We start from the raw sequence: 9,156 nt of genomic DNA, 5'->3' as shown, positions 1-9,156 counted from the left end.
CAGCCTCTGTGATTCTTTCTGGTTAGGGGATGTGATAGTGGCACCTCAAGAATACTCAAATTTCTTTGAAAGTTCTAACATACTGGATTCATGTAATAGAATACAATACAATTTTATTGTACAAACGCTAATAATTTTTATTTAAAAAAAATCCGTCAATGCTCACACATTCCACGATAGACTCAGAACAGCAAAATGAAAATTTTATTAACAAAACAAGCAAACATTCACAGAACCTTTTAAATTAACGTCACAGCAAAAATGATCAATGCCTCACCATATGGCAAGGCGATCCGAACACAGCATAATTGTATGAAAATTACCACCGAGCTAGCTCTCGGTTGATAAAACGAGTCCAATAACTGTTTTCTCATATTGTTAGAGTGCTTTCCTATTCTCACCGCAACACGTGCCACCACCACATTTTCTCTTTTGCACTTGATAAGGGCAAATTGGCGCTGTGGGATGAAACTGGGCTTTGTTCAGTTCCACGGTTCCACCTCCAATTGACTGGAAGAGTTGTACAAATTGTTTTCCCCTCATACAGGGACACTTATCAAGGCCCAACAAGAAAGGTAATATGGGCCACTCACCAGGCAGACAAATCTCTCAAAAGAGACAGCACCAAGGCCCCAGCATAATGAAATGGTGAGATTTTGCCAGTCTGTGGAATAAAGAACTTTCCAAAGCAGATTGCTTAGTAAGGGGTACCCAACAGAGTAATTTTGTGAAGTATTTCAAAGAGCTATTCAACTGTGACATTGTAACCTTCCAGAGCTCCCTGGAAGAGCTACTCACTGCACCGCGTGGTTTTCTACTTGACTCTGGCTGCTTTTCCTCCTTCACATGCTCAGTACCTCTAACCTCCATTGGAGTTCCCACTTGGTTAATCATTACCAAAACAGCCCTTCAAAAAATTAAACTCCATTTCTAGGCAGAAGCTCAAAAAAAAGCATGTGTAACCTGCAGCCAGGCAATGTCTGTTGCTACCATCAGGTGCCTGGCACGCCATTCACATGGCACATTTAAGATGGGTCTCTGAATTCATTTCTTCTCTCTGTCTCCTGGCAGCACAGGCAATTGGAGCTGGAAGAGACTCTGGTCATTCACCCTCATGGTCTTGCTATACAGCAGAGACAAATGAGGAACAGAGGACAGAAGGTATTTTAAGTTCCAACTGCTAGAAAGTAGAGTGCTCAGACAAAAGCAAGAACCCAAGGCTTTTTAGCTGTCTCCATATCCAGAGCTCTCAGATTATAGCTGTGTTCCAGTCATATTATCTTCTATAGGAAATAATGCTAGACATTGCGCTGGAACAATGATTGTTAAGTCTGTGGGTTCTCAATCCATTTGGTGGTCAAAGGATCCTTTCACAGTGGTCACACAAGACCCTCAGAAAACGCACATATATTTACACTATGATTCATAGCAATAGCACAATTACACTTATGAAATATCAACAAAGTAATTTTATGGTCATGGGTCACCACATGAGGACCCGTGTTAAAGAGTTGCAGCACTGGGCAAGTGGAGGATCACCGTGCTAAAGAAAGAGTCTGTGTCGTATAACAAAGATGATCTCCACTCTTCCCCAGAAGAATGTGTTTATTTTCTTGCCTCAAATTGTGTTCCTGTGCAATAAGAACCATGGCATTGGGTTGGGAAGTATTTGTATGGACACTGCTCTATGTCAGATGTAATCCTTATCAGACCCCATGGATAAACAGCATTGTCTCTGTTTTACAGAAGAATTCACTGAAGGCCAAGGGTAGAGGGTGATTGATTGGTTTAAGATTCTGCAACCAAAGTAGTGAAGATCAGGGATAAGGAGTCAAATCTGTATATAGTCAGAGCTACTGATTCCTATAGAGAAGCCCCAGCGAATATAACTCGGCTGTAGCCCAGGATTATAGTTTTGGGAGATATATTTCTGAAAGCGCAATGCTTCATTTATTTTTGTATGCTGTAAATTTGTGAATGACACACCTGGCAGTTTTACATATTTATGAGGTATAGTGTGATACGCACACACACATACGCAAACACATATATCACTATACTCCATAAATATATAAATGCATGGTTTGTGTATTTTGGGAAACATATCCTCCCAAAAGCCAATGTGAAAGTTTAAACACATTTTTCTTGTATTTTCTTTCAGTAGCCTCACAGCTTTTCAGTCTTACCTTGAGGTCTTGGGTCCATCTGAGTTTGTTTGTTTGTTTATTCATTTATTCATTCATTTATTTATTGAATATAATGGCAGACACTTGGGTTTTATTGTAATTGGACATCTCTATATATACAATACCATTTTGAAAAGAATTTCTTTTGCGCAACGTGAATCTTACTGATTTTGTCTACAATACACTTGTGTTTAAATGTGTGTGTTTGTCTCTGAGCTTGCTTTCTGCCTTGTTCCATTGGTCTATGTACTGGTTTTCAGGCTGTTAATATGCATTTGGGGACTAGTGTGCTGCCATATGTCCTAAAGTCAGGTGACATAATTCCTAACTGTGTAGTTTTTGCTCAACAGTGCTTTAGCTCTTCGGGATCTTTCAGGACTCTACTTACATCTTGGAAGTGTTTTTTCTACTTCTATACAGAATATGGTGGTCTTTTTGACAGGAATACCACAAATTGTATTGACCAGTCTGTATTATAAAGACTTAGCATTCAGGCCTTCTGATCTACAAGGAAAAGACACATTCTGTGTTCTGCATCCTCTCCAGGTTCTTTCATCAGTATCTTGTAACTTTCATAAAGAAAACATTCCCTTCCCTGGGAAATTTCATCCTACTGTCTCATAGACTTGGGTAGCTCTTTTGAATAGGCTACCTTGTTAGCTTATTTCTTTAAAAAAATTGATATCGTTCTATTACAAAGCAGCTGAGCCAGAGAGATGGTTCAGCAGGTAAAAGCACTTGACGACCAGTCTGTTTACCTGATTCAGTCCCAAGGTCCACATGGCAGAAGGGAAAACTGTATTCCTAAAAGCTGCCCTCTACTCTCCACATGTACCTCACAGCACAGCACAACACACACACACACACACACACACACACACACACACACACACACACACAAATGAGTGAATGAAATTTAAAATGGAAAATAAAATTGATTTTTGTTTATTTCAACTGTATACCTTGTAATCTTATTAAGTTCCTTTTTATTTCTAACAGGTTTCTGATAGCATCATTATGTTTTCCCATGCATAAACTCATGTTGTTCATAAGCAGAGATGATGTAACTTCTTCCTCCATTTATATACCCAACACATTCGTTCTTGTTATATAGTTTGAAAACAAATACTTTTTATTGGTTCTTTGTGAATTTCACAACATGCACCCTAATCCCATTCATCTCCCCTTGCCTCCTCCACCCTTGCAACCTGCCCCCCTAATAGAGAAAAATATGTCAGTGTGTAAGCTGTAGTGTGGCACCGTGTAGCCCACAATATTCCCTATTGTCCATATGCTTTTGCTTATTGCATTGGCTCCTCTGTTTGATGTGAGACCTCTGACTTCTGCTAATCTATCAATACTGGATCCTTCCTGTACATTCTCTCAGATATTCTGTTGTTTCCCTGTGTCATGGAGATCCTGCAGTTTTGGATTTGTAGGACTGGCCTCTTCATGTACTCTAGTAGTTCATCTATGGGGTAGGTGTTGGGATAAGTATATTCAAAGCCTCACAGTTATCTGAGATGGCTTTCCCACTCTCATGCACTTTAGGGCCTGCTTACTGGCAAGCCCTGTAACTAGGGACAAGGCAGGGGAGGAGAGTGTCTCTCTGTCACCCCCACTGTAACACATCAGACAAGAAGCAGGGCTGAATTTCCTGCATCCCTGCTCTTGGGCCAGCTCATCTGCAATCCCCATGTCCAGGGTCAGCTCAACTGTGCTACCAAGGTGAGGTTTAGAGGCCTGCTCTCCTGAGTATTGCAGCAGGATAAATCTCTTGCTTTCATGACCCCAGGGCCAGGTCTCCCACCTGTTGAGGGGGGAGAAAGGGGGACGGTATTTCTCCCTCATCTATGCCATTACATGGGAGACAAATAATAGGGTCAGCTATCCCATGATCATACCCTTGGGCTGACTCATACACAACTCACACAATTTGTAGGGCTCACTCATTAGAGTATTGTAGCTGGCTAGAGACAGGGTCAGCTTGCCTGCGCTTAAGATGCCAGGGTCAGCTCTCCAACAATGCCCAGATGAGGGTTGAGGTCAGGTCTGCACAGCTCTCAGACATCAACATGTACCTGTATAGCAGCCCAGGCCATGGGCATCTGTCTGTCCTTTGATAGTAACAGACCCCTGCTCAAGCAGGCCACAGAACCAGATGTGGACCCCAGTGGTAGCACAAACAGGATATCACCAGATATTCACACCAGACAGTTCCTCACTGCCCTTGAGTCTCTAGTACTGTCTCTTCATTGTGCCTACAGTCTTCTGTTTCTCTTTCTCCTCCATTTACTTGTTCCCCTTAGTGGAACTCAGGGCCTTGTGTGTCTGGGATCACCTCTGGAGTTGTCATTGGAGTTCTATGGCCAGCTTTAGCACTATGGCACTGGGCAGGGGTCATCTTAGGCATAGTCTGACCCCCAGCCCCAGGTGAGTGTGGCACTGAACTGGCTCACTCCTAACCAGGTGAATGGCACTGGATTGGTGGTTGTCTTAGGCTAGCTCCTTACAAGACCAACCCAAGTGACCCCTTGTGAGGATCATGTGTCTTAGGCTTATACTGGCCCAGAGCCAGGAGTATCAGAAGGAGTTCTTCTAGTCTTTGGCTTGCTCCTTGTTCTGGGATCCTGTCTAGGCCTGCAAGGAACAGGACTGGTGGTCATCTCAGGTTTGCTTTTTTTCAGGGATTGCTAGGTTACTAATCATTCAGCTGTTTATAGGTCAGAACACTGACTGTAGACATAACCTCTCTCCTCTCTGCCACTTACAAATCACATGTGACACAGCAACCACACCTGTAACACCTGCAGGGACAGATGTAAGACAAATCTCAATGCAACATCCTATATCAACACATCATTCAGTAGAGTGAATCTACTGGTGGACACCCAGAGTCAAAGCAGGTATTAAGATACCAACATCAGCACTGGCTAGGGTAGGCCTGTCTCTTTCCAGAAATGAGATGTCAGTACAGACAGAGCAAAGCTTGCAGTTTCTGTTTTCTACTGATGTTTCCATAGCTCCCCTTTATAGCATTCATGTCTCTTAACTTCCAGCATGTCTTTGTTCCAACAACATCAATTAGTGGTATCCCTGAGGACCGTATACCAACTGACTACAGGACAACAGCACAATGAGACATTGTCCCTGAAAATGTAAGCCATCCTCTCCCCAGGGCTTAGCCAATGGGAAGTGGCAGAATTCAATTGCTCCAGAACACTTATTTGATGCAGAAACCAAGCATGACCTTCACTCTTGCCAAGACTGCTTTGTGGGATTGAGCCAAGGTCATCCTTTAGGGACTGGGATATTATACTTGGTGCAGTCACCTTCCCTGATCTCCTTTCTTTGCTTATCACACTTCCTGTTTCTCTGTGTTTTGACAACACATCACCATCACATTAGAATCTTCTCCTGGGAAACAAGATATAAAAGCATCACAACTTCCATTGAGGCGCCAATCACTCAAAAGTTTTTCGTACGTTTATTAAAACAGAGTCTCCCTTGAACTCTCACTGAGCACAGCTATTCCTCAAACATGACAAAGCATAGATCTAACTCTCATCCATCTGACTGGCTCTTTGGTGCTACAGAAATTCTTCACTCAAAATCACAAAGACCTTGAAAGGGAACCGTCATTTGCATCATCAGAAGCTAGAAAACAGAGGCGTATCATTGATACTCTCATTTAGGGCCTGAGGCAGATTGGCAGAGCCAACAAAACCAATTTCTTTCCTTTTAATCACCTGGACCCTCAGACTCCAAACTTTTAGACTCATTTGCTTGTGTTCCATTCCAAAAATAATAAAAATTGCACTCCTTGTCAGGAATTAATCTGCAATATTTGGGCTCTTAGAATTTTCTAGAGAAGTATGTAAGTATTTTCCATTTATTATTTCCTCCAAGACACTATGTGGCACTATTATCATCCTTACCCTCAGTTTTTAGATGTGGAAACAGAGTATATAGAGCACTCAAACTACTTACCCTGGAGCAAACAAAAACAAAAAACAAAAAAGAAAGCAAAGAAATTGATTTGGATTCTGGCATTTATTATCACAGAATCTGATACATCAAATCTCACATAAATGTCTCATGCAAAGAGTAAAGTGTTGTTGTCATACGTTGGATTTCTACATATATTTACCAAGTAGAGTATGACAGTGTAATATGGACATATATTCAAATACCACATAAGACCTTTGCTTTATCTTACAAAAAACAGCTCTATGATCAGCTGTTCTCTATTGAAAACAAAATGTTTCGAGTGCACAGAAAGACTTAGTTTTCCAGTCTTCTTTGTTTCTGGGTGGAAGCCATGCAATTAAATGCTTGCGCAATGGAATGTGAGAAATGATAAATCTCTCTGTACCAGGAATTCAGCCTGTGCACACTCTACATATTCCTTCCCTCCTCTTTGCCAAGAAGGAAAATGCCTCAGATATGGGAGGGCTGTAGGGCACCTGACACCCGAATGACCTGCAGAAAAGCCCCTGAGGAGGCTGCCAAATGTGCTAATGGCTGAACCATGAGTGAGAAGTATACAGTTGCTATCACACACCACCAGGAATTAGTATTCACTTACTAGCACAGCAAAACCAGCCTTATGCCTGTCCCTGATCTATGCTGTATGGAAAGAATTACCTGAACTTACCTTTGATAGGTGGGGCATAAAAAAGGTTGGATTAGATTGGTCAATAAATCAAATTTCTTGCAATAACTTCAATTTGCTTTGTCAGCTATTAGCGTATACATCTCTCCTGTCACATTTAGTCATCTCATAATGATTTTTAAATAACTATTAATTGTAAGCAACCACACCATAATCAGACATGTGCTGATGAATAAAGCATGGTCTCTACTCCTGAAAACCAGAGTCTAGTGGAGCAGGTAGGTACACCAGCAGCCAGCTCTCCAAACAAGCCACCTGCCACAAAGATGATCTGTGTGTTTGCAGACCTTCAAGAATCAAGAATTAGTGAATGGCAGCCTTAAGAAATCTGGAAAGACTTCATGGGACATACTATGTAACTTAGAATCTGAAACAGAAATTAAGGACCTTGGTGGAAAATAAGAGAAGAGTTTAAGGAAGTATTACTATGAATGTAAAAGAAAGAGTTAAAGCAAAACAGATGCTGTGGTAGTTAATATGTAATTGCCAAGTGGTGAGGACCAAGTCCCTACTCTAATTGTGAGTAGATTCTTTAGATTGGGGTCTCAGACTGAATATAAGCAAAGAAGTTGGATAGACACAAAATTGACTTCTCTCTGCTTCTATATTATGGATGTATTGTAACCAGCCCTCTCTTACACCTGCCGTGATGCCTCTGCCAAGAGAGATGTTATTCTCAAACTGTGAGTTCAAATATACACTTCCTTCCTGAAGTTGTTTTTGTCCAGGTATTTTGTTACATGGAGAAATGTAACTGATACAAATAGGAATTGGAACACCATTGTGGCTAAGGAAAGAATTATGGTGAACAGTCTGACTCACCAAGAAACATTTGTTCTATTCATTTATCATCATGTTATAAACTAGTCCCAAGGATTGTAGTTTTTGGAAACAACAATTTTTAGTCTCATGATTATGCAGGTAAAGAAAGTAGGCCAATATGAGATTAATTTACCTTAAAAAATCTGGCTGGTACTTGAGCATAGAATGCTGGGATGGTGCTATTGACTTGTGTACCAACATCTAGCATCTTGGGTGAGACAGACGGATCCAAAACAGTTTGACTCTCCATATGCTAGGACTCTGAGTGAGCTCCTACATGAGAGGTTGAGAGTGGAAGATAAAAATCCTATATGTCTGAGGTTGGAAACTGACACAGACTTGCTTTTGCTGTACTTTTAATCAGAGCAATCACAATGCTTATCCATACTGAAGAGGATGAAGTCACCCAACTTCTCAATGAGTGAAGTTGTGAGGGTTGAAGTAAAAGAAAACATTCTGAAAAGTTCTTAAGCAACGTCAAAAAAAAAAAAAGGAAAGAAAGAAAGAAAACAAAAGAAAGTTGAAGTCTCTCAGGCGCAGGGAACAGTTTCTTTCATCATGAGTTCCACTGGAAGAAATATCACTGAGCAAGAACTTCTTCCCTCTAACTCTGTTGATAGGCTTAGTGATGGGAAGAAGACCATGGGAAGATAGTGCTGATGTTAGAAACAGACCAAAAACATCAGCAAACTTTCACAGAAGAGACATCCAAACTGGACATGTATAGAAGACAGACACTACTTAGGGAGACAGGAATTTGGACCATACACTCAGGGACACACACATACAGAAGAAATGTGTTTAAGTTGTGAGTGAAAAGAGATATTAAAGATGATTCATTGTTGGCCAAGGTCAGCAGTCTAGAAGACGCAGAGAACAGATCTAGAGTATTGCTAAGAAGTTTACATTAAAGAAAATGGAGTTAGGCTATTTGCTCATGCCTATAATCCGAGCACTCCAGAGACTGAGGCATTAGGGTTCCCATGTGTTAGAGTCCATGCTGAACTACACAGTGAGTAATAGATCAGCCATGTTCACATAGTGACATTCAACGGCAAAAAGTAAAAACAGGGCTTGGGAGAAGGCTCATTGCTATGCCTATTCCTGTTTGTGAACTTGACTACATCTGGAACGAGCTACAGTCCAGAATTGGAGGACTTATTTTGATCACTTTGGATCTAGATCTTGAGGCTGGAAGACTAAGGCAAGGAGAGTTCAAGGTCATCCTTGGACAAAGTAAGTCCCAGATCCAGGCATGGTGGTACACGCCTTTAATCTGGGCCACATCTTTAACTGGAGAGCTACATAAGGACATTGGAAGAAGGAAGATACACTCTTCCTCACCTGTTTGAATTTACTTGCCAGCACATTCGTGGGAAGCTACTTCTACAGAAGAGCAGCTGAAACACCCAGCCTCTTGGGACCGAGCAACTACTGGATTCTTGGACTTCCCATCCACAGCTGACCATTGTT

At 41.4% G+C, this 9,156-nt stretch overlaps 1 non-coding gene across 1 annotated transcript; it reads right to left on the bottom strand.

The window, feature by feature from the left end:
• Positions 1–4,875: 4,875 nt before the first annotated feature.
• LOC120096805 (small nucleolar RNA SNORA17) lies at positions 4,876–5,006 on the bottom strand. The gene has a single exon (XR_005493640.1). It is a non-coding gene; the product is annotated as a small nucleolar RNA SNORA17 (small nucleolar RNA).
• Between the last annotated feature and the right edge of the window lie 4,150 nt (positions 5,007–9,156).

The sequence above is a fragment of the Rattus norvegicus genome, chromosome 14, assembly GCF_036323735.1.
Source record: "Rattus norvegicus strain BN/NHsdMcwi chromosome 14, GRCr8, whole genome shotgun sequence".
NCBI lineage: Eukaryota > Metazoa > Chordata > Mammalia > Rodentia > Muridae > Rattus > Rattus norvegicus.
The sequence above is the reverse complement of the archived record's forward strand: the minus strand, read 5'-3'. Positions and strand labels throughout refer to the sequence as shown.